Source organism: Octodon degus, unplaced genomic scaffold, assembly GCF_000260255.1.
Source record: "Octodon degus isolate 3935 unplaced genomic scaffold, OctDeg1.0 scaffold00287, whole genome shotgun sequence".
NCBI classification, from domain to species: Eukaryota; Metazoa; Chordata; class Mammalia; order Rodentia; family Octodontidae; genus Octodon; species Octodon degus.
Genome location: NW_004524863.1, coordinates 1,321,044 through 1,329,671, shown reverse-complemented (window position 1 = coordinate 1,329,671; position 8,628 = coordinate 1,321,044).

The following is an 8,628-nucleotide window of genomic DNA, read 5'->3' as shown; positions in this document are numbered from 1 at the left end:
GTTCCGCAAAAAAAAAAAAAAAAAAAAAAAAAAAGCCAGGGGGAGGTAAGGAACCCATCTACATTAGAAGTTCAGTGCAGAGATTACACAACATATTAAAAGCAGAAATTTCACTCAACTCAGCTACTTCCCTTCTAGAAATCTTCCCAAAAGAGTTCAAGCCATATCACACCCATGTTTATAGTAGCAGCATTTACAGCTGCAGCTTCTTGAAAGCACCCTACATGTTGGAGGTGGGGGGCAAGGGGACAGCAGGGAAGCAGGGCAGGTGGGAGTCACAGGGAAGGTGGGCAGACAGGAAGGCCAGGTACAAGGCAGAGGGGAAGGAAGAGGAGGAGACAGGGCTAGGAGTGGAGAGGAAAGAAAGGTTGCATCAGTAGCGGGGCTCTCATCCCACTGCCAGGGCAGGAAGACTGGTGGCTGCAACTTAGTCAAGCAGTTGGGTCTGAACCTCTCGTGTGACATTTAAACCCAGAAGTCCCCACTTTGTCTAATGAGGGAAGTATGGATGCCTGGTGCCGGTTCACAGACTCCAGGCTTAGATAAAACAAGGGTGAAGGAAGGGCCCTCCCTGAGGTGTGCAGGTCTTGCTGGGAGAAAGACCCACAGACCACAGGGCTCCCCAAAGAGTGTCCCAGAGCTCAGCCCCAAGGGAAGAGACCAAGCCCTGGGGACAACAAAGAGAGGGGTAGTCAACTCTCACTGTCTCCTGCAGTCTAGGGAGGCCAGATGCTTCACAGCAATTAGGTAACTGTACTGGGGCATGGTGTTGCCCGACTATAATCCCAGCACTCAGGAGGGTGAGGCAGTTAGATCACTGTGAGTTCAAAGCCATCCTGGACTGCATAATGAGACCCTGCCTCAGAAAACAGAAATTATATCACTGGGGCACACAGAAGAACACTGACAAAGTCCCCTCGTGTCCACCACGCAATGAAAATGAAGCTCGGCACAGCCAGGTGTGATAGTGCATACCTATAATAAGGGGGGCGGGTGTGCTGCTAGTTAGCTCAGTTGTTTAAGCGCCTGCTCAAACACGGTCAGGCACAGGATATGCAGCTCCACCTGCCTTACCAAACCCGCCCTTAAGGCAGCCTGAGCCAGCCAAAAAAAAAAAAAAAAAAAAAAAATCCTTCTAATACCAGCACTCTGGGAGGCTGAGGCAAGAGGATTGTAAATTCTTGCCCCAACTATGCAATTCAGCAATTTAAGGAAACCCTGTCTCAAAATAAAAAAAATGGGCTCAAGATGTGGCTCAATGAAAGGGCCCTGGGTTCAGTCCCCAGTAAGGGGGTGGGGGAGGAGCTGGGCGTGATAGCTCCTGCTTGTAATTCAATTCTAGCCCTTGAGAGGCTGAGGTAGGAGGATTACCACCAAGTTTGAGGCTAGCCTGTGCTACATACCAGAACCTCTTTTCTTTCTTTCTTTCTTTCTTTCTTTCTTTCTTTCTTTCTTTCTTTCTTTCTTTTCTTTCTTTTTTTCTTTCTTTCTTTCTTTCTTTCATCTTTCTTTCTTTCTTTCTTTCTTTCTTTCTTTCTTTTTCTCTCTCTTTCTTTCTCTTTTTCTTTTCTTTTTTCTCTCTCCCTCCCTACCCCTCCCTCCTTCTTCCTTTCTCTCTCTCACTCGCTCACTCGCTCTCTCTTCTTCCTTTCCCCATTTTCAAATAAATTGACTGCTTTTATAAAAAAACAAAAGGGCCGGGGAGATGGCTCAGTAGAATAAGCACTTGCCTGGCAAGTACAAGGGCCTGAGTTCAATCCCCAGTTCCACAAAAAAAAAAAGGAAGGGGGGCCACACCTCAGCAGTATGTGCTTGCCTGACATGCATGAAGCCTTGGTTTTGATCCCCAGGCCCTAAAAAAAAATAATAATTTGGCTTGATTGCACTGTGCTTAGGCTCATGGGACTTAGGATTTGGGCTTTGAGAAGTACCTAGACATCCTGACCAGAATAGCCAATGTACACACTGGGCGGGACACCACAGCCTATGCCCCTCCTACCCACCTGGGCCTTGGCCTAAACCCCCAATTCAAGCCCCAAGGCCCAGTTGCTATTCCAAGCCCACTTGCCACCCTAATCAACCCCCACCAGAAGGTCCTCACCAGCCCAGCTCCATTTCTTTCTCTAGTCCTGGGCTCCCCAGCCCTTCTTTGACCTCTGACCCCACCTTCTCCCCACCATCCTGCCTCCTGTTGCCTCCATTAACAAAGGGACTGGCTCAAACGCACAGCTGGGAAGCAGGCAGGGTGTGCAGCTCCCAAGACTCCAGGAATCCAGTTCCGGGTGCTTCTGGCCCAGGAGTTGGTGCAGGAGCAGTGTTCACCTGAGGCGCAGAGCCTCACCACAAAGATTCCTGCTGAAATGGGGCAGAGACAAAGGTGGGAGAAATGGGAAAGGTGCCATGCTAGGGGTCAGGTGGTTATCTCACCTCTGTTGCTTGGAATGGAAAGGCCTAGGCGGGAATTGAGGAAGAACTGATTCACTTACTCATCCGTGTATTGGAAGCCTAACCATGCCAGGCGCTGGAACTATATGGAGATGAGTAAGACATGGCCCTGCCCTTCAAATGCTTGCAACCTTAAGCCAGGGTGGGAGTGCACCCTGTAATCCCAGCTCTCAGCAGGCTGAGCAGGAGGACCACTATGTGCTAGAGGCCACTATGCCTCCATTTTTATTTATTTATTTACTTATTTTTGTTTTTTGTTTTTTTTTTTTTTTGTTTGTTTTGCAGAACCAGGGATTGAACTCAGGCCCTTTGCTTGCCAGGGAAGCACTTACTCTACTGAGCCATCTCCCCGGCCCCTATGCCTCCATTTTTAAAAAATGCCTACAGCCTTTTAGGCACAGGGGAAATATATCTCCAGCACCCTTGGAGGCTGAGGTAGGAGCACCGCAGGTTTAGCACAGGCTGACCATTAAGTGATTTTAATAAGACTCTTTCAAAAAGGGCTGAGGGGGAAAACAAACAAACAAACAAAACCCTGGCAAATCCAAAAAGGCTACAAGAAGCGCCTGATGCTGAAGACGGCCTAGCACAGGAAAGGGAATGCAGGGGACACTGAAGAACTTGGCTTCCAGAGATCCTAGCCAGCTGCTAGGATCTCTCTTGGGCTGCTCTCATCCCTCACCAGGGCTGTAGCCAAGTGCAACCCACAGGTGCACATCTTCATCTGGCAACGGCTTGGACTTTCACTGCCCTGTACTCTCTTTTAACTTCCCTGATTACGCTTCCTCCCAACACTTCTACCTCAAGCTGCCCCCTGCTGATCCCAGCTTCTCTCACCTAACTTCCCAGGGCATGCTTCGTCACCTCCTGGTTCTGCCCATCTGCTAGGAAGTCCCTGTAGCAGCAAAAGAACGTTGCGCCCACACCTCCTTTTTCCTTGACCAGAAGCTGGAATGTGGCACCCCCTGCTGGCACTTCTGGGAAGCGCAACCAGCTGTGGCCACCGCCGCCACCAGAGACCGCAGTTGAGTCCACCTTAGGCCCGGAGGAAGCGATAGGTGCTACAGGCAAGAAAGAGGTGGGGAGACGCGGGAAACCTAAAGTAGAAGGAGGAAAGAGCTCGTCCTTGGGGGAGTTGAGGGCTGGCTTTCCCTTTTTAAGAGGGAGAAAGGAGACTGAGCTGGAGTGGAAGCTTTTCTGGGAGGCTTGGAGGCAAAGAAAGAAGTGACCCAAATAACGCTTGGAGTCCCCAGCAGTTGTAGCACTCTTCCACTACTCCACGATAGCCCCAATACAAATTCTTTGGCTCCCTTCTCCCAACTGCTCTAGGGCCTTGGGGGTAAAGAGGTTAACAGGGCTGGCAAGGGACCCAGGAAAGATAATTACAGGGTTTAGAATATGGTGTGGGAAAGGATAGTAATTATACAGTGAGAGTCTCTTCAGCTCTGCAGGACTTGTGGGCAGGAGGAGTCTATTTCACCAACATTCGCAACCCCCCCCCCAGTAGCTCCCCAGGCCCGAAAAATACATGGGGGTCTCGAGGGAGGCTTCTGCCCCAGCCTCGTAGCCTGCTCCTGTCTCCTTCCCTCCGTCCCAAAAAAGCCCTGCAGTGCCGAGAATGAATCCACTGACCCCAAAAACAAGGTCTTTGGGAGCAAAAAGGGAGAGGAGATAGGATTAGGCATCCTCCCCGGAGAGGACAGAAAATAGCTATTCCTGCAGTGCTTCCCCGAGGCAGGCAGCAGCGCCTCTGAGAGTGGCCCTGGCGTCGGACTTCCCCCAAGGGTAACAAACCTTCCACCCGGGGACAAGCCAGTAACCGCGTCCTCCCTCCCGGCAAGTCCTGAACTTCACCCCCTCCCCTTGGAGCACCGCCTCCTCTCCCCCGGCTCACAACCTTCAAACCTAAATGCCTCCCTTAGGCCCCGACCCACATTTGCTGCGAACCAGTCAGGACCTTGAAAGAGGCAGGCCTGAATGTTGCCTGGGCAACACTGTGGGGGAGCACCCTGGGCCGGCGACAGTTGCCTGGGAGACCAGGACGGTGGGCGGGACCCCAAGCCACCACGTGCACCGGGATAAGTAAAGATCTTAAGGTCAAGCCCTCTTCAGACTTCTTTTCCCCCCCGCCGAAGTCATTCCCCTCCAAACTGAGTCTGGAGCAGCTGGAGTCCTGAAGCTCCTAAAACAAACCTTCTCGGGGTTAGTTCCTGTAACTCGGGGGAACCCAACAGGACCGTGCCGCGGGACCTCAAGAGACAAAATCTACACGAGATTACAAGAAAGGTTTATTGAAAAGAAGTAGGGGCCGGCCAAATAGCTCCGCGGATTAAAGCTCCTCCAACGGGCCGGGGAGATGGCTCAGCAGAATAAGCACTTGCCTGGCAAGTGCAAGGGCCTGAGTTCAATCCCCGGTACCGCAATAAATAAATAAATAAAGCGCCAGCAAGCAGGTTCCGGGGCCAGAGTTTGATCTCCGGGCCTGTTCGATCCCCGGGCCTGCCGTGCCCTGTAATCCCAGCTCTTAAGAGGCTGTAAACAGGCGGATCACTACGAGTCCGATCTATAGTAGTGAAACCCTGAACACCTTTGTAGACCCTTCCCTAAAATACAAAAAGAAAAAGAGAAGAAAGGTTTACTGCATTATGATCCAGAATTTTTCAGGTCGAGGATGTAATTTAGAGGTAGAGTTCTTCTCTAGCATGGAAGAGGTCCTGGGTTCTATCACCACACACCTCTCAGATTAGAAATTTAAAATGAAAAATACGGCATGAAGTGTAAGAGAAAAACCTAGTTTAGGGTTTTTTTACCGCCAGATGGCAGTCTTGTCTACCCATTGGACTGTCTGTAGTCCCAGAAACCGTGCAGAGAAAACCAGATGGAAAGAAATCCTTTCTGTCTCACAAATTGTTCCTCGGGTTAACTCCCTGGTATCTGGCAGAGGACAGTAACGCCTCATGTGTACAAAAATACAATTTTCTCTTCCCCACCCAGCTCTGAGTAGGTGCTCTTAGCAAAGTCCAGTTCCAGCTGACTTGGTGGACTTACCAAGGCTCCTTCCCCAACCCCCTACTGGAATTGAATCCAGGAAACAACTTGTCTGGCTTCAAACTTTCAGTGCCTCTGTCTCAGGAGCAGATCGCAGGAGGGCAGCTCCACACCTTGTTTTTTCATTCTTTATTCAAAGCAGCTGAGAAAAGTTGGTGAAAATTTTCCTGTTCTATTGGGTCTTGGAGTGAGAGTTATAAATTGCAGTGAGACTAACGATTAATGCGTTTAGAATGGTGTGTCACAGCTGGGTGTCGCAGTACACATGCCTGTATCCAGGATTCTGGGATGCTGAGGCAGGCAGATTTCAAGTTTAAGACCAGCCTGGGCAATTCAGTGATTTAGCAAGACCTTAACTCAAAATTAAAATTAAAATGGTAGGGTTGGGGGCCAGAGAGATGGCTCAGTAGAATAAGCGCTTGCCTGGCAAGTGCAAAGGTCTGAGTTCAAATCCCTGGTTCTGAAAAAAAAAAAAAAAAAGTAGGGATGTAGCTCAGTGAAAAAGCCCTAGCTTCAATTCAGAAAGAATACTGTGTCTGAATTTAATCTTCACAACCCCATTAAATGGGTACAATCTTTTATCACTTTTATGAATGAGGAATCTAAGGTATAAAGTGATTTAATAATTTGTCCAAGCTCACACAGCCAAAAGGAAGAGGTTGCAGGGATTTGAAACCAGACAGCCTAGTTCTATCATTAGGAAAGGCCTCCTGGATGGTGTATCTAAAATCTCAACTGAAAAAAAAAAAAAAATTTCATCTGAAGAGCCTGCCTGACAAGCAGAAGGTCCTGAGTTCAATTCCCACATCAATCAATAAAATTTCATCTATATTGAGGCTCTCCTCCTCCCTCCTCCTCTTCCTCCTCCTCCTCCTCCTCTTCCTCCTCCTCCTCCTCCTTTTTTGCAGAACCAGGGATTAAACTCAGAACCTTGTGTTTGCCAGGCAAGCACTTATTCTACTGCACTGTCTCCCCAGCCACCGGCAGTTGTTCTAAAAAAAAAAAAACAAACCATCATCAAGAGGCAGGCGCTGTGTCCTGGGGTTTTTCCACGGTCCTGTTTACCTATGGTACCAGAGCCATGAAGGTTTCTATTGATTGATTTGTACATAATGCTCACAACCATTCGAGGTTAGGTAATAGGATCGCCATATTAGAGATAAAGACACTCAGTGAAATGCTGACATACCCATGTCTTGGTCCAAAGCAAGGAAGGGAACCACCTGTCTTGAGTTTTTGGTTTTTGGTTGTTATTGTTGTTGTTCCATTCTATTGCTTTCTGTTTCCATTCTCTGTGGGAATATATCACACAATCAAAGCTCTCTGGATTTGTTTTTCTGACCTGCACCCAACTTTCTCACTGCACACCTGGACCTTCTGTTTCTTCTCTTGTTCCACACCAGCTCCCCACCTCAACTCTGTTTTTAAGCTTATTCCAAGCCAACAATAAGGTATTTTATTGAGTTCTAGTTCCAGAGAGGAAACCAGCACCTGTTTAATCTAAGGTGCCCAATAGTGAAGCTCCTCCATTTACTCCATATGTCCCAAGGAATGAGCAAGATCTGACCCCTCAGATATTTTCAGTTTGTTCAGTGATCTCTGGGGCCTCAGGATGGAAAAGAAATAAACCTGAAAGAGGTACCTAACACTGGAAGTTAAGTACCTTTAAAGAAGTGTGATTTATTTTTTATAGACAAAGTCTTACTTTTACTATGCAGTGCAGACTGGCTTTGAACTTACTATGGAGCCCAGGCTGACCTCAAACTGGTAGCAATCCTGATTCTCCTGCCCGCATCTCCCTAGTGCTGGGATTACAACTATACACCACCACGCCCAGCCCAAAGCATTTTACTTATTGGCACTTTTCCACTCTGTCCTCTCACTATGCCCAGAGTCACCCCTGATAATGAAGGCTACTTCCACAATGAGTTTCTCCTTTTACAACTTGTCACTTTTAGCTCAGGCATCTGAGGCTGATTTTTCTCTCATAATCAGCCCTGCAGCTTCATTCTCAGAATCTAAGGCCTTGCAGATCTAAAGATACTGCTAGGAATCCTGCAGTTCAGATTCCTCTAGGTGCACAGTGGTTTCCAGCCCTGCCTCTTCTGCTCCTTCACACAATGGTTCCTTGGCTCCCACCTTTTCCAGCCTGCTGATTCCTTGTGCTTCCTTACGCCTCAATTTCAAGTCCACAGTCCTCCCAATTGTAAGTGTTCCTCCTATCTCAGGGCTTCCCACGGCCTCTGCAAATTCTCAGGTTGCCCCGGCTCTCCCTTTCCTAATCTCTCTGAGTCTAAGAAGCTAGCCTGATTGTTCCTTCCAGGGCTTCTCTGAACACCTTGCAATTACCCCCACAGCTGGGGCTCCACTGTCCCAAGCCTTCCACACACACTCCACCCTTAATCCCAACAAAGGTAACTGTGTTTGTTATTTCTTCCCTGGGAGCCTCCTTTGTCACCCCTTCTGATCCTCCGCATCTGCTTCCTTAGGGGCTTCCCCGAACCTCTCGATCCCTGCCCCTGTCCCTCTGCCTTTCTTTCCTAGGATACTGCTCTCCTCCCACCTGTGCCTCTGCATGTTACTACCGTATCTACCCGCCGCCCCCATCTCTCCTGGTCTGCTCCGTGGATTTCAGTCTCAGAGTGTAGGTCTAGTCTCTAGTCTCTGTCTCGCTCTCCCTCGCGATCTCTCGCTCCATTCTAACTCTCCCAGGAGTTCTCAGTTTTCCCTTCTCTGGCAGCCTCTTAGCTGACTCTCCCTCTGTCTTTCCCTTTCTGATTCGTTTTGTCCCTCCTTTGTCTCTCCCCTGTCTCTCCCCTGCCCATCTCGATCTCTCCGGATCTGTCTCTTCCCCCAGTTTTCTCTCCGTCTCTTGGGGTCTGACTCGACTTTCCCTCGGTACGTTCCCCCTCCCCCTCAGCTCTCGGTTTCTTCATCTCCCGGCCCGGTTTCCTCGCTCCCTCCCTCTCCCTCTTCCTCGGCTCTCTCCGGCTCCCTCTCTCGCCTCGGATGACAGCGCTACCTCTTTTGTTGGCTCCGCAGCCAATCGCGGCCGCTGACGACACGGGGGCCGGGGCTATAAAGGGCCTGGCCCGGGTTCGGCCCCCCCAGCCGCCCGCCCCGGCCGCCCGCCCG